At 53.5% G+C, this 23046-nt stretch overlaps 55 non-coding genes across 55 annotated transcripts; 21 read left to right on the top strand and 34 right to left on the bottom strand.

Annotated features, from left to right (window-relative positions):
- Nucleotides 1-391: 391 nt before the first annotated feature.
- Nucleotides 392-463, bottom strand: Trnad-guc. The gene has a single exon. It is a non-coding gene; the product is annotated as a tRNA-Asp (tRNA).
- Nucleotides 464-574: 111 nt separating this feature from the next.
- On the bottom strand, nucleotides 575-666 carry Trnai-uau. Its single transcript is given in 2 exon segments — nucleotides 575-610; nucleotides 629-666. It is a non-coding gene; the product is annotated as a tRNA-Ile (tRNA).
- A 441-nt stretch (nucleotides 667-1107) lies between these two features.
- Nucleotides 1108-1180, top strand: Trnar-acg. Its single transcript has one exon. It is a non-coding gene; the product is annotated as a tRNA-Arg (tRNA).
- A 582-nt stretch (nucleotides 1181-1762) lies between these two features.
- Trnad-guc lies at nucleotides 1763-1834 on the bottom strand. The gene has a single exon. It is a non-coding gene; the product is annotated as a tRNA-Asp (tRNA).
- A 111-nt stretch (nucleotides 1835-1945) lies between these two features.
- Trnai-uau lies at nucleotides 1946-2037 on the bottom strand. The gene is given in 2 exon segments: nucleotides 1946-1981; nucleotides 2000-2037. It is a non-coding gene; the product is annotated as a tRNA-Ile (tRNA).
- Nucleotides 2038-2478: 441 nt separating this feature from the next.
- Nucleotides 2479-2551, top strand: Trnar-acg. Its single transcript has one exon. It is a non-coding gene; the product is annotated as a tRNA-Arg (tRNA).
- A 582-nt stretch (nucleotides 2552-3133) lies between these two features.
- On the bottom strand, nucleotides 3134-3205 carry Trnad-guc. Its single transcript has one exon. It is a non-coding gene; the product is annotated as a tRNA-Asp (tRNA).
- A 111-nt stretch (nucleotides 3206-3316) lies between these two features.
- Nucleotides 3317-3408, bottom strand: Trnai-uau. Its single transcript is given in 2 exon segments — nucleotides 3317-3352; nucleotides 3371-3408. It is a non-coding gene; the product is annotated as a tRNA-Ile (tRNA).
- Nucleotides 3409-3849: 441 nt separating this feature from the next.
- On the top strand, nucleotides 3850-3922 carry Trnar-acg. Its single transcript has one exon. It is a non-coding gene; the product is annotated as a tRNA-Arg (tRNA).
- Nucleotides 3923-4504: 582 nt separating this feature from the next.
- On the bottom strand, nucleotides 4505-4576 carry Trnad-guc. Its single transcript has one exon. It is a non-coding gene; the product is annotated as a tRNA-Asp (tRNA).
- A 111-nt stretch (nucleotides 4577-4687) lies between these two features.
- Trnai-uau lies at nucleotides 4688-4779 on the bottom strand. Its single transcript is given in 2 exon segments — nucleotides 4688-4723; nucleotides 4742-4779. It is a non-coding gene; the product is annotated as a tRNA-Ile (tRNA).
- Nucleotides 4780-5220: 441 nt separating this feature from the next.
- Trnar-acg lies at nucleotides 5221-5293 on the top strand. Its single transcript has one exon. It is a non-coding gene; the product is annotated as a tRNA-Arg (tRNA).
- A 582-nt stretch (nucleotides 5294-5875) lies between these two features.
- Nucleotides 5876-5947, bottom strand: Trnad-guc. Its single transcript has one exon. It is a non-coding gene; the product is annotated as a tRNA-Asp (tRNA).
- Nucleotides 5948-6058: 111 nt separating this feature from the next.
- Trnai-uau lies at nucleotides 6059-6150 on the bottom strand. The gene is given in 2 exon segments: nucleotides 6059-6094; nucleotides 6113-6150. It is a non-coding gene; the product is annotated as a tRNA-Ile (tRNA).
- Nucleotides 6151-6591: 441 nt separating this feature from the next.
- On the top strand, nucleotides 6592-6664 carry Trnar-acg. Its single transcript has one exon. It is a non-coding gene; the product is annotated as a tRNA-Arg (tRNA).
- Nucleotides 6665-7246: 582 nt separating this feature from the next.
- On the bottom strand, nucleotides 7247-7318 carry Trnad-guc. The gene has a single exon. It is a non-coding gene; the product is annotated as a tRNA-Asp (tRNA).
- A 111-nt stretch (nucleotides 7319-7429) lies between these two features.
- On the bottom strand, nucleotides 7430-7521 carry Trnai-uau. Its single transcript is given in 2 exon segments — nucleotides 7430-7465; nucleotides 7484-7521. It is a non-coding gene; the product is annotated as a tRNA-Ile (tRNA).
- Nucleotides 7522-7962: 441 nt separating this feature from the next.
- On the top strand, nucleotides 7963-8035 carry Trnar-acg. The gene has a single exon. It is a non-coding gene; the product is annotated as a tRNA-Arg (tRNA).
- Nucleotides 8036-8309: 274 nt separating this feature from the next.
- Trnai-uau lies at nucleotides 8310-8381 on the top strand. The gene has a single exon. It is a non-coding gene; the product is annotated as a tRNA-Ile (tRNA).
- A 236-nt stretch (nucleotides 8382-8617) lies between these two features.
- Trnad-guc lies at nucleotides 8618-8689 on the bottom strand. The gene has a single exon. It is a non-coding gene; the product is annotated as a tRNA-Asp (tRNA).
- A 111-nt stretch (nucleotides 8690-8800) lies between these two features.
- Trnai-uau lies at nucleotides 8801-8892 on the bottom strand. Its single transcript is given in 2 exon segments — nucleotides 8801-8836; nucleotides 8855-8892. It is a non-coding gene; the product is annotated as a tRNA-Ile (tRNA).
- Nucleotides 8893-9334: 442 nt separating this feature from the next.
- Nucleotides 9335-9407, top strand: Trnar-acg. Its single transcript has one exon. It is a non-coding gene; the product is annotated as a tRNA-Arg (tRNA).
- A 582-nt stretch (nucleotides 9408-9989) lies between these two features.
- Nucleotides 9990-10061, bottom strand: Trnad-guc. Its single transcript has one exon. It is a non-coding gene; the product is annotated as a tRNA-Asp (tRNA).
- A 111-nt stretch (nucleotides 10062-10172) lies between these two features.
- On the bottom strand, nucleotides 10173-10264 carry Trnai-uau. Its single transcript is given in 2 exon segments — nucleotides 10173-10208; nucleotides 10227-10264. It is a non-coding gene; the product is annotated as a tRNA-Ile (tRNA).
- Nucleotides 10265-10706: 442 nt separating this feature from the next.
- On the top strand, nucleotides 10707-10779 carry Trnar-acg. The gene has a single exon. It is a non-coding gene; the product is annotated as a tRNA-Arg (tRNA).
- A 582-nt stretch (nucleotides 10780-11361) lies between these two features.
- Trnad-guc lies at nucleotides 11362-11433 on the bottom strand. The gene has a single exon. It is a non-coding gene; the product is annotated as a tRNA-Asp (tRNA).
- Nucleotides 11434-11544: 111 nt separating this feature from the next.
- Nucleotides 11545-11636, bottom strand: Trnai-uau. Its single transcript is given in 2 exon segments — nucleotides 11545-11580; nucleotides 11599-11636. It is a non-coding gene; the product is annotated as a tRNA-Ile (tRNA).
- A 442-nt stretch (nucleotides 11637-12078) lies between these two features.
- Trnar-acg lies at nucleotides 12079-12151 on the top strand. The gene has a single exon. It is a non-coding gene; the product is annotated as a tRNA-Arg (tRNA).
- Nucleotides 12152-12425: 274 nt separating this feature from the next.
- Trnam-cau lies at nucleotides 12426-12497 on the top strand. Its single transcript has one exon. It is a non-coding gene; the product is annotated as a tRNA-Met (tRNA).
- Nucleotides 12498-12733: 236 nt separating this feature from the next.
- On the bottom strand, nucleotides 12734-12805 carry Trnad-guc. The gene has a single exon. It is a non-coding gene; the product is annotated as a tRNA-Asp (tRNA).
- A 111-nt stretch (nucleotides 12806-12916) lies between these two features.
- On the bottom strand, nucleotides 12917-13008 carry Trnai-uau. Its single transcript is given in 2 exon segments — nucleotides 12917-12952; nucleotides 12971-13008. It is a non-coding gene; the product is annotated as a tRNA-Ile (tRNA).
- Nucleotides 13009-13450: 442 nt separating this feature from the next.
- On the top strand, nucleotides 13451-13523 carry Trnar-acg. Its single transcript has one exon. It is a non-coding gene; the product is annotated as a tRNA-Arg (tRNA).
- Nucleotides 13524-14105: 582 nt separating this feature from the next.
- Trnad-guc lies at nucleotides 14106-14177 on the bottom strand. Its single transcript has one exon. It is a non-coding gene; the product is annotated as a tRNA-Asp (tRNA).
- Nucleotides 14178-14288: 111 nt separating this feature from the next.
- On the bottom strand, nucleotides 14289-14380 carry Trnai-uau. Its single transcript is given in 2 exon segments — nucleotides 14289-14324; nucleotides 14343-14380. It is a non-coding gene; the product is annotated as a tRNA-Ile (tRNA).
- A 442-nt stretch (nucleotides 14381-14822) lies between these two features.
- Trnar-acg lies at nucleotides 14823-14895 on the top strand. Its single transcript has one exon. It is a non-coding gene; the product is annotated as a tRNA-Arg (tRNA).
- Nucleotides 14896-15477: 582 nt separating this feature from the next.
- On the bottom strand, nucleotides 15478-15549 carry Trnad-guc. Its single transcript has one exon. It is a non-coding gene; the product is annotated as a tRNA-Asp (tRNA).
- Nucleotides 15550-15660: 111 nt separating this feature from the next.
- Nucleotides 15661-15752, bottom strand: Trnai-uau. The gene is given in 2 exon segments: nucleotides 15661-15696; nucleotides 15715-15752. It is a non-coding gene; the product is annotated as a tRNA-Ile (tRNA).
- A 442-nt stretch (nucleotides 15753-16194) lies between these two features.
- Nucleotides 16195-16267, top strand: Trnar-acg. The gene has a single exon. It is a non-coding gene; the product is annotated as a tRNA-Arg (tRNA).
- Nucleotides 16268-16541: 274 nt separating this feature from the next.
- Trnam-cau lies at nucleotides 16542-16613 on the top strand. Its single transcript has one exon. It is a non-coding gene; the product is annotated as a tRNA-Met (tRNA).
- Nucleotides 16614-16849: 236 nt separating this feature from the next.
- On the bottom strand, nucleotides 16850-16921 carry Trnad-guc. The gene has a single exon. It is a non-coding gene; the product is annotated as a tRNA-Asp (tRNA).
- A 111-nt stretch (nucleotides 16922-17032) lies between these two features.
- Nucleotides 17033-17124, bottom strand: Trnai-uau. Its single transcript is given in 2 exon segments — nucleotides 17033-17068; nucleotides 17087-17124. It is a non-coding gene; the product is annotated as a tRNA-Ile (tRNA).
- A 442-nt stretch (nucleotides 17125-17566) lies between these two features.
- Trnar-acg lies at nucleotides 17567-17639 on the top strand. Its single transcript has one exon. It is a non-coding gene; the product is annotated as a tRNA-Arg (tRNA).
- A 582-nt stretch (nucleotides 17640-18221) lies between these two features.
- Nucleotides 18222-18293, bottom strand: Trnad-guc. Its single transcript has one exon. It is a non-coding gene; the product is annotated as a tRNA-Asp (tRNA).
- A 111-nt stretch (nucleotides 18294-18404) lies between these two features.
- Trnai-uau lies at nucleotides 18405-18496 on the bottom strand. The gene is given in 2 exon segments: nucleotides 18405-18440; nucleotides 18459-18496. It is a non-coding gene; the product is annotated as a tRNA-Ile (tRNA).
- Nucleotides 18497-18937: 441 nt separating this feature from the next.
- Trnar-acg lies at nucleotides 18938-19010 on the top strand. Its single transcript has one exon. It is a non-coding gene; the product is annotated as a tRNA-Arg (tRNA).
- A 274-nt stretch (nucleotides 19011-19284) lies between these two features.
- On the top strand, nucleotides 19285-19356 carry Trnam-cau. Its single transcript has one exon. It is a non-coding gene; the product is annotated as a tRNA-Met (tRNA).
- A 236-nt stretch (nucleotides 19357-19592) lies between these two features.
- On the bottom strand, nucleotides 19593-19664 carry Trnad-guc. Its single transcript has one exon. It is a non-coding gene; the product is annotated as a tRNA-Asp (tRNA).
- A 111-nt stretch (nucleotides 19665-19775) lies between these two features.
- Trnai-uau lies at nucleotides 19776-19867 on the bottom strand. The gene is given in 2 exon segments: nucleotides 19776-19811; nucleotides 19830-19867. It is a non-coding gene; the product is annotated as a tRNA-Ile (tRNA).
- A 442-nt stretch (nucleotides 19868-20309) lies between these two features.
- Nucleotides 20310-20382, top strand: Trnar-acg. The gene has a single exon. It is a non-coding gene; the product is annotated as a tRNA-Arg (tRNA).
- Nucleotides 20383-20656: 274 nt separating this feature from the next.
- On the top strand, nucleotides 20657-20728 carry Trnam-cau. The gene has a single exon. It is a non-coding gene; the product is annotated as a tRNA-Met (tRNA).
- Nucleotides 20729-20964: 236 nt separating this feature from the next.
- Trnad-guc lies at nucleotides 20965-21036 on the bottom strand. Its single transcript has one exon. It is a non-coding gene; the product is annotated as a tRNA-Asp (tRNA).
- Nucleotides 21037-21147: 111 nt separating this feature from the next.
- On the bottom strand, nucleotides 21148-21239 carry Trnai-uau. Its single transcript is given in 2 exon segments — nucleotides 21148-21183; nucleotides 21202-21239. It is a non-coding gene; the product is annotated as a tRNA-Ile (tRNA).
- Nucleotides 21240-21680: 441 nt separating this feature from the next.
- On the top strand, nucleotides 21681-21753 carry Trnar-acg. Its single transcript has one exon. It is a non-coding gene; the product is annotated as a tRNA-Arg (tRNA).
- A 582-nt stretch (nucleotides 21754-22335) lies between these two features.
- On the bottom strand, nucleotides 22336-22407 carry Trnad-guc. Its single transcript has one exon. It is a non-coding gene; the product is annotated as a tRNA-Asp (tRNA).
- A 111-nt stretch (nucleotides 22408-22518) lies between these two features.
- Trnai-uau lies at nucleotides 22519-22610 on the bottom strand. Its single transcript is given in 2 exon segments — nucleotides 22519-22554; nucleotides 22573-22610. It is a non-coding gene; the product is annotated as a tRNA-Ile (tRNA).
- Between the last annotated feature and the right edge of the window lie 436 nt (nucleotides 22611-23046).

The raw sequence follows: 23046 nt of genomic DNA, 5'->3' as shown, positions 1-23046 counted from the left end.
AGTTAATTAATCGGTACGCGACGCAGACAACGCATTTCCAAGTGTCCCATGTCACGCACCGAAGAGGGAGGACGCCTGCACGCAGCAGAGTGGCGCAGTGGAAGCGTGCTGGGCCCATAACCCAGAGGTCCGTGGATCGAAACCACGCTCTGCTAAAATTATTCTTTTTCTTGGGTGCTTCGAGCTCGTTCACTAAGCCTCGGGTGCGATGATTCAGCGTCAACAGCAAACCCTGTAAGTTCTGAAACGACGACGACGTGGTGTGAAGAATACGAGAAACACTTCCTAAGACGCAGACTTTCTTACGATTCTGCAGCAACTACATTTCTCGATCACAACGTTAATGTCCTTTCGGGCCACACGTGCAACTTTTGCGATATAAAAATCGCACCTCCCCGGCGGGGAATCGAACCCCGTTCTCCCGCGTGACAGGCGGGGATACTAACCACTATACTACCGAGGAATGCGCAATACTTACCTACAATGCACGCTCACTTATGATTCTCAAGTAGGTGATACATCTCAAATCTAGCGTCCCGATGCTTTTAGAGTCAGCTGCTACGAAATAAAAGCATGCCCCAGGTGAGGCTCGAACTCACAACCCCGGCATTGCTCACGGCTACTGCCTTATAAGTACCGTGCGCTAACCAATTGCGCCACTGGGGCTACAGCAGGGTGCTTTCAGTTAGCGGTATTCGCTTTGCTGCCAACCTGTTGTGGCTACAGACCCATCATACGACCGTCACCTGCGGCCATACTGCGACTTTAGCACCTGTCTACGGATGCTTCATACGATTCTTGTTTCATATGCTACACTTACAAGCATATCAGCCGCTTGTCATCACCGAAAAATTGCAGAAAACGCGCGCCTTGCCGTCTGCTACCTGTCCAACGGCGAGGGCAGATGTGTGGCAAGCTCTAAGCTATGCAGGCGCACCATGGCCGAGCAGCTAGAGGAGAGATGCCTTCCTTGGCAGCTCCCTGCAGAGTGCGGAAGACCGGAGTGGCCGCGCCGCCGTTGTCAGTGGACGACACGCAGTTGGCGAGCCACCGAGAACACGTTGCTCCGCGATGTGTACCCGCCTCTTACTACGAACCGCGAACAGTGGCCCTGTGGCGCAACGGATAACGCGTCTGACTACGGATCAGAAGATTCCAGGTTCGAATACTGGCAGGGTCGGCATTTTGTTAGTTGCGGGCGCGTAGCTAGGCAGTGCATTCGAATGTTTCCGCCTGCGTGCAGTGCAATGTCAATCCTGAGCATCTCGCAGCTGCATCTCGAGACGATCGTGGTAAATATCGCTTCGTGCAAGCGTCAGCGTAGCGTCAGTCGAGCAAAGTCGAGACAAGTCAAGCTGAGAGATGTCACACAGTTAATTAATCGGTACGCGACGCAGACAACGCATTTCCAAGTGTCCCATGTCACGCACCGAAGAGGGAGGACGCCTGCACGCAGCAGAGTGGCGCAGTGGAAGCGTGCTGGGCCCATAACCCAGAGGTCCGTGGATCGAAACCACGCTCTGCTAAAATTATTCTTTTTCTTGGGTGCTTCGAGCTCGTTCACTAAGCCTCGGGTGCGATGATTCAGCGTCAACAGCAAACCCTGTAAGTTCTGAAACGACGACGACGTGGTGTGAAGAATACGAGAAACACTTCCTAAGACGCAGACTTTCTTATGATTCTGCAGCAACTACATTTCTCGATCACAACGTTAATGTCCTTTCGGGCCACACGTGCAACTTTTGCGATATAAAAATCGCACCTCCCCGGCGGGGAATCGAACCCCGTTCTCCCGCGTGACAGGCGGGGATACTAACCACTATACTACCGAGGAATGCGCAATACTTACCTACAATGCACGCTCACTTATGATTCTCAAGTAGGTGATACATCTCAAATCTAGCGTCCCGATGCTTTTAGAGTCAGCTGCTACGAAATAAAAGCATGCCCCAGGTGAGGCTCGAACTCACAACCCCGGCATTGCTCACGGCTACTGCCTTATAAGTACCGTGCGCTAACCAATTGCGCCACTGGGGCTACAGCAGGGTGCTTTCAGTTAGCGGTATTCGCTTTGCTGCCAACCTGTTGTGGCTACAGACCCATCATACGACCGTCACCTGCGGCCATACTGCGACTTTAGCACCTGTCTACGGATGCTTCATACGATTCTTGTTTCATATGCTACACTTACAAGCATATCAGCCGCTTGTCATCACCGAAAAATTGCAGAAAACGCGCGCCTTGCCGTCTGCTACCTGTCCAACGGCGAGGGCAGATGTGTGGCAAGCTCTAAGCTATGCAGGCGCACCATGGCCGAGCAGCTAGAGGAGAGATGCCTTCCTTGGCAGCTCCCTGCAGAGTGCGGAAGACCGGAGTGGCCGCGCCGCCGTTGTCAGTGGACGACACGCAGTTGGCGAGCCACCGAGAACACGTTGCTCCGCGATGTGTACCCGCCTCTTACTACGAAACGCGAACAGTGGCCCTGTGGCGCAACGGATAACGCGTCTGACTACGGATCAGAAGATTCCAGGTTCGAATCCTGGCAGGGTCGGCATTTTGTTAGTTGCGGGCGCGTAGCTAGGCAGTGCATTCGAATGTTTCCGCCTGCGTGCAGTGCAATGTCAATCCTGAGCATCTCGCAGCTGCATCTCGAGACGATCGTGGTAAATATCGCTTCGTGCAAGCGTCAGCGTAGCGTCAGTCGAGCAAAGTCGAGACAAGTCAAGCTGAGAGATGTCACACAGTTAATTAATCGGTACGCGACGCAGACAACGCATTTCCAAGTGTCCCATGTCACGCACCGAAGAGGGAGGACGCCTGCACGCAGCAGAGTGGCGCAGTGGAAGCGTGCTGGGCCCATAACCCAGAGGTCCGTGGATCGAAACCACGCTCTGCTAAAATTATTCTTTTTCTTGGGTGCTTCGAGCTCGTTCACTAAGCCTCGGGTGCGATGATTCAGCGTCAACAGCAAACCCTGTAAGTTCTGAAACGACGACGACGTGGTGTGAAGAATACGAGAAACACTTCCTAAGACGCAGACTTTCTTACGATTCTGCAGCAACTACATTTCTCGATCACAACGTTAATGTCCTTTCGGGCCACACGTGCAACTTTTGCGATATAAAAATCGCACCTCCCCGGCGGGGAATCGAACCCCGTTCTCCCGCGTGACAGGCGGGGATACTAACCACTATACTACCGAGGAATGCGCAATACTTACCTACAATGCACGCTCACTTATGATTCTCAAGTAGGTGATACATCTCAAATCTAGCGTCCCGATGCTTTTAGAGTCAGCTGCTACGAAATAAAAGCATGCCCCAGGTGAGGCTCGAACTCACAACCCCGGCATTGCTCACGGCTACTGCCTTATAAGTACCGTGCGCTAACCAATTGCGCCACTGGGGCTACAGCAGGGTGCTTTCAGTTAGCGGTATTCGCTTTGCTGCCAACCTGTTGTGGCTACAGACCCATCATACGACCGTCACCTGCGGCCATACTGCGACTTTAGCACCTGTCTACGGATGCTTCATACGATTCTTGTTTCATATGCTACACTTACAAGCATATCAGCCGCTTGTCATCACCGAAAAATTGCAGAAAACGCGCGCCTTGCCGTCTGCTACCTGTCCAACGGCGAGGGCAGATGTGTGGCAAGCTCTAAGCTATGCAGGCGCACCATGGCCGAGCAGCTAGAGGAGAGATGCCTTCCTTGGCAGCTCCCTGCAGAGTGCGGAAGACCGGAGTGGCCGCGCCGCCGTTGTCAGTGGACGACACGCAGTTGGCGAGCCACCGAGAACACGTTGCTCCGCGATGTGTACCCGCCTCTTACTACGAAACGCGAACAGTGGCCCTGTGGCGCAACGGATAACGCGTCTGACTACGGATCAGAAGATTCCAGGTTCGAATCCTGGCAGGGTCGGCATTTTGTTAGTTGCGGGCGCGTAGCTAGGCAGTGCATTCGAATGTTTCCGCCTGCGTGCAGTGCAATGTCAATCCTGAGCATCTCGCAGCTGCATCTCGAGACGATCGTGGTAAATATCGCTTCGTGCAAGCGTCAGCGTAGCGTCAGTCGAGCAAAGTCGAGACAAGTCAAGCTGAGAGATGTCACACAGTTAATTAATCGGTACGCGACGCAGACAACGCATTTCCAAGTGTCCCATGTCACGCACCGAAGAGGGAGGACGCCTGCACGCAGCAGAGTGGCGCAGTGGAAGCGTGCTGGGCCCATAACCCAGAGGTCCGTGGATCGAAACCACGCTCTGCTAAAATTATTCTTTTTCTTGGGTGCTTCGAGCTCGTTCACTAAGCCTCGGGTGCGATGATTCAGCGTCAACAGCAAACCCTGTAAGTTCTGAAACGACGACGACGTGGTGTGAAGAATACGAGAAACACTTCCTAAGACGCAGACTTTCTTACGATTCTGCAGCAACTACATTTCTCGATCACAACGTTAATGTCCTTTCGGGCCACACGTGCAACTTTTGCGATATAAAAATCGCACCTCCCCGGCGGGGAATCGAACCCCGTTCTCCCGCGTGACAGGCGGGGATACTAACCACTATACTACCGAGGAATGCGCAATACTTACCTACAATGCACGCTCACTTATGATTCTCAAGTAGGTGATACATCTCAAATCTAGCGTCCCGATGCTTTTAGAGTCAGCTGCTACGAAATAAAAGCATGCCCCAGGTGAGGCTCGAACTCACAACCCCGGCATTGCTCACGGCTACTGCCTTATAAGTACCGTGCGCTAACCAATTGCGCCACTGGGGCTACAGCAGGGTGCTTTCAGTTAGCGGTATTCGCTTCGCTGCCAACCTGTTGTGGCTACAGACCCATCATACGACCGTCACCTGCGGCCATACTGCGACTTTAGCACCTGTCTACGGATGCTTCATACGATTCTTGTTTCATATGCTACACTTACAAGCATATCAGCCGCTTGTCATCACCGAAAAATTGCAGAAAACGCGCGCCTTGCCGTCTGCTACCTGTCCAACGGCGAGGGCAGATGTGTGGCAAGCTCTAAGCTATGCAGGCGCACCATGGCCGAGCAGCTAGAGGAGAGATGCCTTCCTTGGCAGCTCCCTGCAGAGTGCGGAAGACCGGAGTGGCCGCGCCGCCGTTGTCAGTGGACGACACGCAGTTGGCGAGCCACCGAGAACACGTTGCTCCGCGATGTGTACCCGCCTCTTACTACGAACCGCGAACAGTGGCCCTGTGGCGCAACGGATAACGCGTCTGACTACGGATCAGAAGATTCCAGGTTCGAATCCTGGCAGGGTCGGCATTTTGTTAGTTGCGGGCGCGTAGCTAGGCAGTGCATTCGAATGTTTCCGCCTGCGTGCAGTGCAATGTCAATCCTGAGCATCTCGCAGCTGCATCTCGAGACGATCGTGGTAAATATCGCTTCGTGCAAGCGTCAGCGTAGCGTCAGTCGAGCAAAGTCGAGACAAGTCAAGCTGAGAGATGTCACACAGTTAATTAATCGGTACGCGACGCAGACAACGCATTTCCAAGTGTCCCATGTCACGCACCGAAGAGGGAGGACGCCTGCACGCAGCAGAGTGGCGCAGTGGAAGCGTGCTGGGCCCATAACCCAGAGGTCAGTGGATCGAAACCACGCTCTGCTAAAATTATTCTTTTTCTTGGGTGCTTCGAGCTCGTTCACTAAGCCTCGGGTGCGATGATTCAGCGTCAACAGCAAACCCTGTAAGTTCTGAAACGACGACGACGTGGTGTGAAGAATACGAGAAACACTTCCTAAGACGCAGACTTTCTTACGATTCTGCAGCAACTACATTTCTCGATCACAACGTTAATGTCCTTTCGGGCCACACGTGCAACTTTTGCGATATAAAAATCGCACCTCCCCGGCGGGGAATCGAACCCCGTTCTCCCGCGTGACAGGCGGGGATACTAACCACTATACTACCGAGGAATGCGCAATACTTACCTAAAATGCACGCTCACTTATGATTCTCAAGTAGGTGATACATCTCAAATCTAGCGTCCCGATGCTTTTAGAGTCAGCTGCTACGAAATAAAAGCATGCCCCAGGTGAGGCTCGAACTCACAACCCCGGCATTGCTCACGGCTACTGCCTTATAAGTACCGTGCGCTAACCAATTGCGCCACTGGGGCTACAGCAGGGTGCTTTCAGTTAGCGGTATTCGCTTTGCTGCCAACCTGTTGTGGCTACAGACCCATCATACGACCGTCACCTGCGGCCATACTGCGACTTTAGCACCTGTCTTCGGATGCTTCATACGATTCTTGTTTCATATGCTACACTTACAAGCATATCAGCCGCTTGTCATCACCGAAAAATTGCAGAAAACGCGCGCCTTGCCGTCTGCTACCTGTCCAACGGCGAGGGCAGATGTGTGGCAAGCTCTAAGCTATGCAGGCGCACCATGGCCGAGCAGCTAGAGGAGAGATGCCTTCCTTGGCAGCTCCCTGCAGAGTGCGGAAGACCGGAGTGGCCGCGCCGCCGTTGTCAGTGGACGACACGCAGTTGGCGAGCCACCGAGAACACGTTGCTCCGCGATGTGTACCCGCCTCTTACTACGCAACGCGACCAGTGGCCCTGTGGCGCAACGGATAACGCGTCTGACTACGGATCAGAAGATTCCAGGTTCGAATCCTGGCAGGGTCGGCATTTTGTTAGTTGCGGGCGCGTAGCTAGGCAGTGCATTCGAATGTTTCCGCCTGCGTGCAGTGCAATGTCAATCCTGAGCATCTCGCAGCTGCATCTCGAGACGATCGTGGTAAATATCGCTTCGTGCAAGCGTCAGCGTAGCGTCAGTCGAGCAAAGTCGAGACAAGTCAAGCTGAGAGATGTCACACAGTTAATTAATCGGTACGCGACGCAGACAACGCATTTCCAAGTGTCCCATGTCACGCACCGAAGAGGGAGGACGCCTGCACGCAGCAGAGTGGCGCAGTGGAAGCGTGCTGGGCCCATAACCCAGAGGTCAGTGGATCGAAACCACGCTCTGCTAAAATTATTCTTTTTCTTGGGTGCTTCGAGCTCGTTCACTAAGCCTCGGGTGCGATGATTCAGCGTCAACAGCAAACCCTGTAAGTTCTGAAACGACGACGACGTGGTGTGAAGAATACGAGAAACACTTCCTAAGACGCAGACTTTCTTACGATTCTGCAGCAACTACATTTCTCGATCACAACGTTAATGTCCTTTCGGGCCACACGTGCAACTTTTGCGATATAAAAATCGCACCTCCCCGGCGGGGAATCGAACCCCGTTCTCCCGCGTGACAGGCGGGGATACTAACCACTATACTACCGAGGAATGCGCAATACTTACCTACAATGCACGCTCACTTATGATTCTCAAGTAGGTGATACATCTCAAATCTAGCGTCCCGATGCTTTTAGAGTCAGCTGCTACGAAATAAAAGCATGCCCCAGGTGAGGCTCGAACTCACAACCCCGGCATTGCTCACGGCTACTGCCTTATAAGTACCGTGCGCTAACCAATTGCGCCACTGGGGCTACAGCAGGGTGCTTTCAGTTAGCGGTATTCGCTTCGCTGCCAACCTGTTGTGGCTACAGACCCATCATACGACCGTCACCTGCGGCCATACTGCGACTTTAGCACCTGTCTACGGATGCTTCATACGATTCTTGTTTCATATGCTACACTTACAAGCATATCAGCCGCTTGTCATCACCGAAAAATTGCAGAAAACGCGCGCCTTGCCGTCTGCTACCTGTCCAACGGCGAGGGCAGATGTGTGGCAAGCTCTAAGCTATGCAGGCGCACCATGGCCGAGCAGCTAGAGGAGAGATGCCTTCCTTGGCAGCTCCCTGCAGAGTGCGGAAGACCGGAGTGGCCGCGCCGCCGTTGTCAGTGGACGACACGCAGTTGGCGAGCCACCGAGAACACGTTGCTCCGCGATGTGTACCCGCCTCTTACTACGAACCGCGAACAGTGGCCCTGTGGCGCAACGGATAACGCGTCTGACTACGGATCAGAAGATTCCAGGTTCGAATCCTGGCAGGGTCGGCATTTTGTTAGTTGCGGGCGCGTAGCTAGGCAGTGCATTCGAATGTTTCCGCCTGCGTGCAGTGCAATGTCAATCCTGAGCATCTCGCAGCTGCATCTCGAGACGATCGTGGTAAATATCGCTTCGTGCAAGTGTCAGCGTAGCGTCAGTCGAGCAAAGTCGAGACAAGTCAAGCTGAGAGATGTCACACAGTTAATTAATCGGTAGGCGACGCAGACAACGCATTTCCAAGTGTCCCATGTCACGCACCGAAGAGGGAGGACGCCTGCACGCAGCAGAGTGGCGCAGTGGAAGCGTGCTGGGCCTATAACCCAGAGGTCCGTGGATCGAAACCACGCTCTGCTAAAATTATTCTTTTTCTTGGGTGCTTCGAGCTCGTTCACTAAGCCTCGGGTGCGATGATTCAGCGTCAACAGCAAACCCTGTAAGTTCTGAAACGACGACGACGTGGTGTGAAGAATACGAGAAACACTTCCTAAGACGCAGACTTTCTTACGATTCTGCAGCAACTACATTTCTCGATCACAACGTTAATGTCCTTTCGGGCCACACGTGCAACTTTTGCGATATAAAAATCGCACCTCCCCGGCGGGGAATCGAACCCCGGTCTCCCGCGTGACAGGCGGGGATACTAACCACTATACTACCGAGCAATGCGCAATACTTACCTACAATGCACGCTCACTTATGATTCTCAAGTAGGTGATACATCTCAAATCTAGCGTCCCGATGCTTTTAGAGTCAGCTGCTACGAAATAAAAGCATGCCCCAGGTGAGGCTCGAACTCACAACCCCGGCATTGCTCACGGCTACTGCCTTATAAGTACCGTGCGCTAACCAATTGCGCCACTGGGGCTACAGCAGGGTGCTTTCAGTTAGCGGTATTCGCTTTGCTGCCAACCTGTTGTGGCTACAGACCCATCATACGACCGTCACCTGCGGCCATACTGCGACTTTAGCACCTGTCTACGGATGCTTCATACGATTCTTGTTTCATATGCTACACTTACAAGCATATCAGCCGCTTGTCATCACCGAAAAATTGCAGAAAACGCGCGCCTTGCCGTCTGCTACCTGTCCAACGGCGAGGGCAGATGTGTGGCAAGCTCTAAGGCTATGCAGGCGCACCATGGCCGAGCAGCTAGAGGAGAGATGCCTTCCTTGGCAGCTCCCTGCAGAGTGCGGAAGACCGGAGTGGCCGCGCCGCCGTTGTCAGTGGACGACACGCAGTTGGCGAGCCACCGAGAACACGTTGCTCCGCGATGTGTACCCGCCTCTTACTACGCAACGCGACCAGTGGCCCTGTGGCGCAACGGATAACGCGTCTGACTACGGATCAGAAGATTCCAGGTTCGAATCCTGGCAGGGTCGGCATTTTGTTAGTTGCGGGCGCGTAGCTAGGCAGTGCATTCGAATGTTTCCGCCTGCGTGCAGTGCAATGTCAATCCTGAGCATCTCGCAGCTGCATCTCGAGACGATCGTGGTAAATATCGCTTCGTGCAAGCGTCAGCGTAGCGTCAGTCGAGCAAAGTCGAGACAAGTCAAGCTGAGAGATGTCACACAGTTAATTAATCGGTACGCGACGCAGACAACGCATTTCCAAGTGTCCCATGTCACGCACCGAAGAGGGAGGACACCTGCACGCAGCAGAGTGGCGCAGTGGAAGCGTGCTGGGCCCATAACCCAGAGGTCCGTGGATCGAAACCACGCTCTGCTAAAATTATTCTTTTTCTTGGGTGCTTCGAGCTCGTTCACTAAGCCTCGGGTGCGATGATTCAGCGTCAACAGCAAACCCTGTAAGTTCTGAAACGACGACGACGTGGTGTGAAGAATACGAGAAACACTTCCTAAGACGCAGACTTTCTTACGATTCTGCAGCAACTACATTTCTCGATCACAACGTTAATGTCCTTTCGGGCCACACGTGCAACTTTTGCGATATAAAAATCGCACCTCCCCGGCGGGGAATCGAACCCCGGTCTCCCGCGTGACAGGCGGGGATACTAACCACTATACTACCGAGCAATGCGCAATACTTACCTACAATGCACGCTCACTTATGATTCTCAAGTAGGTGATACATCTCAAATCTAGCGTCCCGATGCTTTTAGAGTCAGCTGCTACGAAATAAAAGCATGCCCCAGGTGAGGCTCGAACTCACAACCCCGGCATTGCTCACGGCTACTGCCTTATAAGTACCGTGCGCTAACCAATTGCGCCACTGGGGCTACAGCAGGGTGCTTTCAGTTAGCGGTATTCGCTTTGCTGCCAACCTGTTGTGGCTACAGACCCATCATACGACCGTCACCTGCGGCCATACTGCGACTTTAGCACCTGTCTACGGATGCTTCATACGATTCTTGTTTCATATGCTACACTTACAAGCATATCAGCCGCTTGTCATCACCGAAAAATTGCAGAAAACGCGCGCCTTGCCGTCTGCTACCTGTCCAACGGCGAGGGCAGATGTGTGGCAAGCTCTAAGGCTATGCAGGCGCACCATGGCCGAGCAGCTAGAGGAGAGATGCCTTCCTTGGCAGCTCCCTGCAGAGTGCGGAAGACCGGAGTGGCCGCGCCGCCGTTGTCAGTGGACGACACGCAGTTGGCGAGCCACCGAGAACACGTTGCTCCGCGATGTGTACCCGCCTCTTACTACGCAACGCGACCAGTGGCCCTGTGGCGCAACGGATAACGCGTCTGACTACGGATCAGAAGATTCCAGGTTCGAATCCTGGCAGGGTCGGCATTTTGTTAGTTGCGGGCGCGTAGCTAGGCAGTGCATTCGAATGTTTCCGCCTGCGTGCAGTGCAATGTCAATCCTGAGCATCTCGCAGCTGCATCTCGAGACGATCGTGGTAAATATCGCTTCGTGCAAGCGTCAGCGTAGCGTCAGTCGAGCAAAGTCGAGACAAGTCAAGCTGAGAGATGTCACACAGTTAATTAATCGGTACGCGACGCAGACAACGCATTTCCAAGTGTCCCATGTCACGCACCGAAGAGGTAGGACACCTGCACGCAGCAGAGTGGCGCAGTGGAAGCGTGCTGGGCCCATAACCCAGAGGTCCGTGGATCGAAACCACGCTCTGCTAAAATTATTCTTTTTCTTGGGTGCTTCGAGCTCGTTCACTAAGCCTCGGGTGCGATGATTCAGCGTCAACAGCAAACCCTGTAAGTTCTGAAACGACGACGACGTGGTGTGAAGAATACGAGAAACACTTCCTAAGACGCAGACTTTCTTACGATTCTGCAGCAACTACATTTCTCGATCACAACGTTAATGTCCTTTCGGGCCACACGTGCAACTTTTGCGATATAAAAATCGCACCTCCACGGCGGGGAATCGAACCCCGGTCTCCCGCGTGACAGGCGGGGATACTAACCACTATACTACCGAGGAATGCGCAATACTTACCTACAATGCACGCTCACTTATGATTCTCAAGTAGGTGATACATCTCAAATCTAGCGTCCCGATGCTTTTAGAGTCAGCTGCTACGAAATAAAAGCATGCCCCAGGTGAGGCTCGAACTCACAACCCCGGCATTGCTCACGGCTACTGCCTTATAAGTACCGTGCGCTAACCAATTGCGCCACTGGGGCTACAGCAGGGTGCTTTCAGTTAGCGGTATTCGCTTTGCTGCCAACCTGTTGTGGCTACAGACCCATCATACGACCGTCACCTGCGGCCATACTGCGACTTTAGCACCTGTCTACGGATGCTTCATACGATTCTTGTTTCATATGCTACACTTACAAGCATATCAGCCGCTTGTCATCACCGAAAAATTGCAGAAAACGCGCGCCTTGCCGTCTGCTACCTGTCCAACGGCGAGGGCAGATGTGTGGCAAGCTCTAAGGCTATGCAGGCGCACCATGGCCGAGCAGCTAGAGGAGAGATGCCTTCCTTGGCAGCTCACTGCAGAGTGCGGAAGACCGGAGTGGCCGCGCCGCCGTTGTCAGTGGACGACACGCAGTTGGCGAGCCACCGAGAACACGTTGCTCCGCGATGTGTACCCGCCTCTTACTACGCAACGCGACCAGTGGCCCTGTGGCGCAACGGATAACGCGTCTGACTACGGATCAGAAGATTCCAGGTTCGAATCCTGGCAGGGTCGGCATTTTGTTAGTTGCGGGCGCGTAGCTAGGCAGTGCATTCGAATGTTTCCGCCTGCGTGCAGTGCAATGTCAATCCTGAGCATCTCGCAGCTGCATCTCGAGACGATCGTGGTAAATATCGCTTCGTGCAAGCGTCAGCGTAGCGTCAGTCGAGCAAAGTCGAGACAAGTCAAGCTGAGAGATGTCACACAGTTAATTAATCGGTACGCGACGCAGACAACGCATTTCCAAGTGTCCCATGTCACGCACCGAAGAGGGAGGACACCTGCACGCAGCAGAGTGGCGCAGTGGAAGCGTGCTGGGCTCATAACCCAGAGGTCCGTGGATCGAAACCACGCTCTGCTAAAATTATTCTTTTTCTTGGGTGCTTCGAGCTCGTTCACTAAGCCTCGGGTGCGATGATTCAGCGTCAACAGCAAACCCTGTAAGTTCTGAAACGACGACGACGTGGTGTGAAGAATACGAGAAACACTTCCTAAGACGCAGACTTTCTTACGATTCTGCAGCAACTACATTTCTCGATCACAACGTTAATGTCCTTTCGGGCCACACGTGCAACTTTTGCGATATAAAAATCGCACCTCCACGGCGGGGAATCGAACCCCGGTCTCCCGCGTGACAGGCGGGGATACTAACCACTATACTACCGAGGAATGCGCAATACTTACCTACAATGCACGCTCACTTATGATTCTCAAGTAGGTGATACATCTCAAATCTAGCGTCCCGATGCTTTTAGAGTCAGCTGCTACGAAATAAAAGCATGCCCCAGGTGAGGCTCGAACTCACAACCCCGGCATTGCTCACGGCTACTGCCTTATAAGTACCGTGCGCTAACCAATTGCGCCACTGGGGCTACAGCAGGGTGCTTTCAGTTAGCGGTATTCGCTTTGCTGCCAACCTGTTGTGGCTACAGACCCATCATACGACCGTCACCTGCGGCCATACTGCGACTTTAGCACCTGTCTACGGATGCTTCATACGATTCTTGTTTCATATGCTACACTTACAAGCATATCAGCCGCTTGTCATCACCGAAAAATTGCAGAAAACGCGCGCCTTGCCGTCTGCTACCTGTCCAACGGCGAGGGCAGATGTGTGGCAAGCTCTAAGGCTATGCAGGCGCACCATGGCCGAGCAGCTAGAGGAGAGATGCCTTCCTTGGCAGCTCCCTGCAGAGTGCGGAAGACCGGAGTGGCCGCGCCGCCGTTGTCAGTGGACGACACGCAGTTGGCGAGCCACCGAGAACACGTTGCTCCGCGATGTGTACCCGCCTCTTACTACGCAACGCGACCAGTGGCCCTGTGGCGCAACGGATAACGCGTCTGACTACGGATCAGAAGATTCCAGGTTCGAATCCTGGCAGGGTCGGCATTTTGTTAGTTGCGGGCGCGTAGCTAGGCAGTGCATTCGAATGTTTCCGCCTGCGTGCAGTGCAATGTCAATCCTGAGCATCTCGCAGCTGCATCTCGAGACGATCGTGGTAAATATCGCTTCGTGCAAGCGTCAGCGTAGCGTCAGTCGAGCAAAGTCGAGACAAGTCAAGCTGAGAGATGTCACACAGTTAATTAATCGGTACGCGACGCAGACAACGCATTTCCAAGTGTCCCATGTCACGCACCGAAGAGGGAGGACGCCTGCACGCAGCAGAGTGGCGCAGTGGAAGCGTGCTGGGCCCATAACCCAGAGGTCCGTGGATCGAAACCACGCTCTGCTAAAATTATTCTTTTTCTTGGGTGCTTCGAGCTCGTTCACTAAGCCTCGGGTGCGATGATTCAGCGTCAACAGCAAACCCTGTAAGTTCTGAAACGACGACGACGTGGTGTGAAGAATACGAGAAACACTTCCTAAGACGCAGACTTTCTTACGATTCTGCAGCAACTACATTTCTCGATCACAACGTTAATGTCCTTTCGGGCCACACGTGCAACTTTTGCGATATAAAAATCGCACCTCCACGGCGGGGAATCGAACCCCGGTCTCCCGCGTGACAGGCGGGGATACTAACCACTATACTACCGAGGAATGCGCAATACTTACCTACAATGCACGCTCACTTATGATTCTCAAGTAGGTGATACATCTCAAATCTAGCGTCCCGATGCTTTTAGAGTCAGCTGCTACGAAATAAAAGCATGCCCCAGGTGAGGCTCGAACTCACAACCCCGGCATTGCTCACGGCTACTGCCTTATAAGTACCGTGCGCTAACCAATTGCGCCACTGGGGCTACAGCAGGGTGCTTTCAGTTAGCGGTATTCGCTTTGCTGCCAACCTGTTGTGGCTACAGACCCATCATACGACCGTCACCTGCGGCCATACTGCGACTTTAGCACCTGTCTACGGATGCTTCATACGATTCTTGTTTCATATGCTACACTTACAAGCATATCAGCCGCTTGTCATCACCGAAAAATTGCAGAAAACGCGCGCCTTGCCGTCTGCTACCTGTCCAACGGCGAGGGCAGATGTGTGGCAAGCTCTAAGGCTATGCAGGCGCACCATGGCCGAGCAGCTAGAGGAGAGATGCCTTCCTTGGCAGCTCCCTGCAGAGTGCGGAAGACCGGAGTGGCCGCGCCGCCGTTGTCAGTGGACGACACGCAGTTGGCGAGCCACCGAGAACACGTTGCTCCGCGATGTGTACCCGCCTCTTACTACGCAACGCGACCAGTGGCCCTGTGGCGCAACGGATAACGCGTCTGACTACGGATCAGAAGATTCCAGGTTCGAATCCTGGCAGGGTCGGCATTTTGTTAGTTGCGGGCGCGTAGCTAGGCAGTGCATTCGAATGTTTCCGCCTGCGTGCAGTGCAATGTCAATCCTGAGCATCTCGCAGCTGCATCTCGAGACGATCGTGGTAAATATCGCTTCGTGCAAGCGTCAGCGTAGCGTCAGTCGAGCAAAGTCGAGACAAGTCAAGCTGAGAGATGTCACACAGTTAATTAATCGGTACGCGACGCAGACAACGCATTTCCAAGTGTCCCATGTCACGCACCGAAGAGGGAGGACGCCTGCACGCAGCAGAGTGGCGCAGTGGAAGCGTGCTGGGCCCATAACCCAGAGGTCCGTGGATCGAAACCACGCTCTGCTAAAATTATTCTTTTTCTTGGGTGCTTCGAGCTCGTTCACTAAGCCTCGGGTGCGATGATTCAGCGTCAACAGCAAACCCTGTAAGTTCTGAAACGACGACGACGTGGTGTGAAGAATACGAGAAACACTTCCTAAGACGCAGACTTTCTTACGATTCTGCAGCAACTACATTTCTCGATCACAACGTTAATGTCCTTTCGGGCCACACGTGCAACTTTTGCGATATAAAAATCGCACCTCCCCGGCGGGGAATCGAACCCCGGTCTCCCGCGTGACAGGCGGGGATACTAACCACTATACTACCGAGGAATGCGCAATACTTACCTACAATGCACGCTCACTTATGATTCTCAAGTAGGTGATACATCTCAAATCTAGCGTCCCGATGCTTTTAGAGTCAGCTGCTACGAAATAAAAGCATGCCCCAGGTGAGGCTCGAACTCACAACCCCGGCATTGCTCACGGCTACTGCCTTATAAGTACCGTGCGCTAACCAATTGCGCCACTGGGGCTACAGCAGGGTGCTTTCAGTTAGCGGTATTCGCTTTGCTGCCAACCTGTTGTGGCTACAGACCCATCATACGACCGTCACCTGCGGCCATACTGCGACTTTAGCACCTGTCTACGGATGCTTCATACGATTCTTGTTTCATATGCTACACTTACAAGCATATCAGCCGCTTGTCATCACCGAAAAATTGCAGAAAACGCGCGCCTTGCCGTCTGCTACCTGTCCAACGGCGAGGGCAGATGTGTGGCAAGCTCTAAGGCTATGCAGGCGCACCATGGCCGAGCAGCTAGAGGAGAGATGCCTTCCTTGGCAGCTCCCTGCAGAGTGCGGAAGACCGGAGTGGCCGCGCCGCCGTTGTCAGTGGACGACACGCAGTTGGCGAGCCACCGAGAACACGTTGCTCCGCGATGTGTACCCGCCTCTTACTACGCAACGCGACCAGTGGCCCTGTGGCGCAACGGATAACGCGTCTGACTACGGATCAGAAGATTCCAGGTTCGAATCCTGGCAGGGTCGGCATTTTGTTAGTTGCGGGCGCGTAGCTAGGCAGTGCATTCGAATGTTTCCGCCTGCGTGCAGTGCAATGTCAATCCTGAGCATCTCGCAGCTGCATCTCGAGACGATCGTGGTAAATATCGCTTCGTGCAAGCGTCAGCGTAGCGTCAGTCGAGCAAAGTCGAGACAAGTCAAGCTGAGAGATGTCACACAGTTAATTAATCGGTACGCGACGCAGACAACGCATTTCCAAGTGTCCCATGTCACGCACCGAAGAGGGAGGACACCTGCACGCAGCAGAGTGGCGCAGTGGAAGCGTGCTGGGCTCATAACCCAGAGGTCCGTGGATCGAAACCACGCTCTGCTAAAATTATTCTTTTTCTTGGGTGCTTCGAGCTCGTTCACTAAGCCTCGGGTGCGATGATTCAGCGTCAACAGCAAACCCTGTAAGTTCTGAAACGACGACGACGTGGTGTGAAGAATACGAGAAACACTTCCTAAGACGCAGACTTTCTTACGATTCTGCAGCAACTACATTTCTCGATCACAACGTTAATGTCCTTTCGGGCCACACGTGCAACTTTTGCGATATAAAAATCGCACCTCCACGGCGGGGAATCGAACCCCGGTCTCCCGCGTGACAGGCGGGGATACTAACCACTATACTACCGAGGAATGCGCAATACTTACCTACAATGCACGCTCACTTATGATTCTCAAGTAGGTGATACATCTCAAATCTAGCGTCCCGATGCTTTTAGAGTCAGCTGCTACGAAATAAAAGCATGCCCCAGGTGAGGCTCGAACTCACAACCCCGGCATTGCTCACGGCTACTGCCTTATAAGTACCGTGCGCTAACCAATTGCGCCACTGGGGCTACAGCAGGGTGCTTTCAGTTAGCGGTATTCGCTTTGCTGCCAACCTGTTGTGGCTACAGACCCATCATACGACCGTCACCTGCGGCCATACTGCGACTTTAGCACCTGTCTACGGATGCTTCATACGATTCTTGTTTCATATGCTACACTTACAAGCATATCAGCCGCTTGTCATCACCGAAAAATTGCAGAAAACGCGCGCCTTGCCGTCTGCTACCTGTCCAACGGCGAGGGCAGATGTGTGGCAAGCTCTAAGGCTATGCAGGCGCACCATGGCCGAGCAGCTAGAGGAGAGATGCCTTCCTTGGCAGCTCCCTGCAGAGTGCGGAAGACCGGAGTGGCCGCGCCGCCGTTGTCAGTGGACGACACGCAGTTGGCGAGCCACCGAGAACACGTTGCTCCGCGATGTGTACCCGCCTCTTACTACGCAACGCGACCAGTGGCCCTGTGGCGCAACGGATAACGCGTCTGACTACGGATCAGAAGATTCCAGGTTCGAATCCTGGCAGGGTCGGCATTTTGTTAGTTGCGGGCGCGTAGCTAGGCAGTGCATTCGAATGTTTCCGCCTGCGTGCAGTGCAATGTCAATCCTGAGCATCTCGCAGCTGCATCTCGAGACGATCGTGGTAAATATCGCTTCGTGCAAGCGTCAGCGTAGCGTCAGTCGAGCAAAGTCGAGACAAGTCAAGCTGAGAGATGTCACACAGTTAATTAATCGGTACGCGACGCAGACAACGCATTTCCAAGTGTCCCATGTCACGCACCGAAGAGGGAGGACGCCTGCACGCAGCAGAGTGGCGCAGTGGAAGCGTGCTGGGCCCATAACCCAGAGGTCCGTGGATCGAAACCACGCTCTGCTAAAATTATTCTTTTTCTTGGGTGCTTCGAGCTCGTTCACTAAGCCTCGGGTGCGATGATTCAGCGTCAACAGCAAACCCTGTAAGTTCTGAAACGACGACGACGTGGTGTGAAGAATACGAGAAACACTTCCTAAGACGCAGACTTTCTTACGATTCTGCAGCAACTACATTTCTCGATCACAACGTTAATGTCCTTTCGGGCCACACGTGCAACTTTTGCGATATAAAAATCGCACCTCCCCGGCGGGGAATCGAACCCCGGTCTCCCGCGTGACAGGCGGGGATACTAACCACTATACTACCGAGGAATGCGCAATACTTACCTACAATGCACGCTCACTTATGATTCTCAAGTAGGTGATACATCTCAAATCTAGCGTCCCGATGCTTTTAGAGTCAGCTGCTACGAAATAAAAGCATGCCCCAGGTGAGGCTCGAACTCACAACCCCGGCATTGCTCACGGCTACTGCCTTATAAGTACCGTGCGCTAACCAATTGCGCCACTGGGGCTACAGCAGGGTGCTTTCAGTTAGCGGTATTCGCTTTGCTGCCAACCTGTTGTGGCTACAGACCCATCATACGACCGTCACCTGCGGCCATACTGCGACTTTAGCACCTGTCTACGGATGCTTCATACGATTCTTGTTTCATATGCTACACTTACAAGCATATCAGCCGCTTGTCATCACCGAAAAATTGCAGAAAACGCGCGCCTTGCCGTCTGCTACCTGTCCAACGGCGAGGGCAGATGTGTGGCAAGCTCTAAGCTATGCAGGCGCACCATGGCCGAGCAGCTAGAGGAGAGATGCCTTCCTTGGCAGCTCCCTGCAGAGTGCGGAAGACCGGAGTGGCCGCGCCGCCGTTGTCAGTGGACGACACGCAGTTGGCGAGCCACCGAGAACACGTTGCTCCGCGATGTGTACCCGCCTCTTACTACGCAACGCGACCAGTGGCCCTGTGGCGCAACGGATAACGCGTCTGACTACGGATCAGAAGATTCCAGGTTCGAATCCTGGCAGGGTCGGCATTTTGTTAGTTGCGGGCGCGTAGCTAGGCAGTGCATTCGAATGTTTCCGCCTGCGTGCAGTGCAATGTCAATCCTGAGCATCTCGCAGCTGCATCTCGAGACGATCGTGGTAAATATCGCTTCGTGCAAGCGTCAGCGTAGCGTCAGTCGAGCAAAGTCGAGACAAGTCAAGCTGAGAGATGTCACACAGTTAATTAATCGGTACGCGACGCAGACAACGCATTTCCAAGTGTCCCATGTCACGCACCGAAGAGGGAGGACACCTGCACGCAGCAGAGTGGCGCAGTGGAAGCGTGCTGGGCTCATAACCCAGAGGTCCGTGGATCGAAACCACGCTCTGCTAAAATTATTCTTTTTCTTGGGTGCTTCGAGCTCGTTCACTAAGCCTCGGGTGCGATGATTCAGCGTCAACAGCAAACCCTGTAAGTTCTGAAACGACGACGACGTGGTGTGAAGAATACGAGAAACACTTCCTAAGACGCAGACTTTCTTACGATTCTGCAGCAACTACATTTCTCGATCACAACGTTAATGTCCTTTCGGGCCACACGTGCAACTTTTGCGATATAAAAATCGCACCTCCACGGCGGGGAATCGAACCCCGGTCTCCCGCGTGACAGGCGGGGATACTAACCACTATACTACCGAGGAATGCGCAATACTTACCTACAATGCACGCTCACTTATGATTCTCAAGTAGGTGATACATCTCAAATCTAGCGTCCCGATGCTTTTAGAGTCAGCTGCTACGAAATAAAAGCATGCCCCAGGTGAGGCTCGAACTCACAACCCCGGCATTGCTCACGGCTACTGCCTTATAAGTACCGTGCGCTAACCAATTGCGCCACTGGGGCTACAGCAGGGTGCTTTCAGTTAGCGGTATTCGCTTTGCTGCCAACCTGTTGTGGCTACAGACCCATCATACGACCGTCACCTGCGGCCATACTGCGACTTTAGCACCTGTCTACGGATGCTTCATACGATTCTTGTTTCATATGCTACACTTACAAGCATATCAGCCGCTTGTCATCACCGAAAAATTGCAGAAAACGCGCGCCTTGCCGTCTGCTACCTGTCCAACGGCGAGGGCAGATGTGTGGCAAGCTCTAAGGCTATGCAGGCGCACCATGGCCGAGCAGCTAGAGGAGAGATGCCTTCCTTGGCAGCTCCCTGCAGAGTGCGGAAGACCGGAGTGGCCGCGCCGCCGTTGTCAGTGGACGACACGCAGTTGGCGAGCCACCGAGAACACGTTGCTCCGCGATGTGTACCCGCCTCTTACTACGCAACGCGACCAGTGGCCCTGTGGCGCAACGGATAACGCGTCTGACTACGGATCAGAAGATTCCAGGTTCGAATCCTGGCAGGGTCGGCATTTTGTTAGTTGCGGGCGCGTAGCTAGGCAGTGCATTCGAATGTTTCCGCCTGCGTGCAGTGCAATGTCAATCCTGAGCATCTCGCAGCTGCATCTCGAGACGATCGTGGTAAATATCGCTTCGTGCAAGCGTCAGCGTAGCGTCAGTCGAGCAAAGTCGAGACAAGTCAAGCTGAGAGATGTCACACAGTTAATTAATCGGTACGCGACGCAGACAACGCATTTCCAAGTGTCCCATGTCACGCACCGAAGAGGGAGGACACCTGCACGCAGCGGAGTGGCGCAGTGGAAGCGTGCTGGGCTCATAACCCAGAGGTCCGTGGATCGAAACCACGCTCTGCTAAAATTATTCTTTTTCTTGGGTGCTTCGAGCTCGTTCACTAAGCCTCGGGTGCGATGATTCAGCGTCAACAGCAAACCCTGTAAGTTCTGAAACGACGACGACGTGGTGTGAAGAATACGAGAAACACTTCCTAAGACGCAGACTTTCTTACGATTCTGCAGCAACTACATTTCTCGATCACAACGTTAATGTCCTTTCGGGCCACACGTGCAACTTTTGCGATATAAAAATCGCACCTCCACGGCGGGGAATCGAACCCCGGTCTCCCGCGTGACAGGCGGGGATACTAACCACTATACTACCGAGGAATGCGCAATACTTACCTACAATGCACGCTCACTTATGATTCTCAAGTAGGTGATACATCTCAAATCTAGCGTCCCGATGCTTTTAGAGTCAGCTGCTACGAAATAAAAGCATGCCCCAGGTGAGGCTCGAACTCACAACCCCGGCATTGCTCACGGCTACTGCCTTATAAGTACCGTGCGCTAACCAATTGCGCCACTGGGGCTACAGCAGGGTGCTTTCAGTTAGCGGTATTCGCTTTGCTGCCAACCTGTTGTGGCTACAGACCCGTCATACGACCGTCACCTGCGGCCATACTGCGACTTTAGCACCTGTCTACGGATGCTTCATACGATTCTTGTTTCATATGCTACACTTACAAGCATATCAGCCGCTTGTCATCACCGAAAAATTGCAGAAAACGCGCGCCTTGCCGTCTGCTACCTGTCCAACGGCGAGGGCAGATGTGTGGCAAGCTCTAAGCTATGCAGGCGCACCATGGCCGAGCAGCTAGAGGAGAGATGCCTTCCTTGGCAGCTCCCTGCAGAGTGCGGAAGACCGGAGTGGCCGCGCCGCCGTTGTCAGTGGACGACACGCAGTTGGCGAGCCACCGAGAACACGTTGCTCCGCGATGTGTACCCGCCTCTTACTACGCAACGCGACCAGTGGCCCTGTGGCGCAACGGATAACGCGTCTGACTACGGATCAGAAGATTCCAGGTTCGAATCCTGGCAGGGTCGGCATTTTGTTAGTTGCGGGCGCGTAGCTAGGCAGTGCATTCGAATGTTTCCGCCTGCGTGCAGTGCAATGTCAATCCTGAGCATCTCGCAGCTGCATCTCGAGACGATCGTGGTAAATATCGCTTCGTGCAAGCGTCAGCGTAGCGTCAGTCGAGCAAAGTCGAGACAAGTCAAGCTGAGAGATGTCACACAGTTAATTAATCGGTACGCGACGCAGACAACGCATTTCCAAGTGTCCCATGTCACGCACCGAAGAGGGAGGACGCCTGCACGCAGCAGAGTGGCGCAGTGGAAGCGTGCTGGGCCCATAACCCAGAGGTCCGTGGATCGAAACCACGCTCTGCTAAAATTATTCTTTTTCTTGGGTGCTTCGAGCTCGTTCACTAAGCCTCGGGTGCGATGATTCAGCGTCAACAGCAAACCCTGTAAGTTCTGAAACGACGACGACGTGGTGTGAAGAATACGAGAAACACTTCCTAAGACGCAGACATTCTTACGATTCTGCAGCAACTACATTTCTCGATCACAACGTTAATGTCCTTTCGGGCCACACGTGCAACTTTTGCGATATAAAAATCGCACCTCCCCGGCGGGGAATCGAACCCCGGTCTCCCGCGTGACAGGCGGGGATACTAACCACTATACTACCGAGGAATGCGCAGTACTTACCTACAATGCACGCTCACTTATGATTCTCAAGTAGGTGATACATCTCAAATCTAGCGTCCCGATGCTTTTAGAGTCAGCTGCTACGAAATAAAAGCATGCCCCAGGTGAGGCTCGAACTCACAACCCCGGCATTGCTCACGGCTACTGCCTTATAAGTACCGTGCGCTAACCAATTGCGCCACTGGGGCTACAGCAGGGTGCTTTCAGTTAGCGGTATTCGCTTTGCTGCCAACCTGTTGTGGCTACAGACCCATCATACGACCGTCACCTGCGGCCATACTGCGACTTTAGCACCTGTCTACGGATGCTTCATACGATTCTTGTTTCATATGCTACACTTACAAGCATATCAGCCGCTTGTCATCACCGAAAAATTGCAGAAAACGCGCGCCTTGCCGTCTGCTACCTGTCCAACGGCGAGGGCAGATGTGTGGCAAGCTCTAAGCTATGCAGGCGCACCATGGCCGAGCAGCTAGAGGAGAGATGCCTTCCTTGGCAGCTCCCTGCAGAGTGCGGAAGACCGGAGTGGCCGCGCCGCCGTTGTCAGTGGACGACACGCAGTTGGCGAGCCACCGAGAACACGTTGCTCCGCGATGTGTACCCGCCTCTTACTACGCAACGCGA

The sequence above is a fragment of the Schistocerca piceifrons genome, chromosome 8 (genome assembly GCF_021461385.2).
Source record: "Schistocerca piceifrons isolate TAMUIC-IGC-003096 chromosome 8, iqSchPice1.1, whole genome shotgun sequence".
Lineage (NCBI taxonomy): Eukaryota > Metazoa > Arthropoda > Insecta > Orthoptera > Acrididae > Schistocerca > Schistocerca piceifrons.
This window is presented reverse-complemented; position numbering and strand designations above follow the sequence as displayed.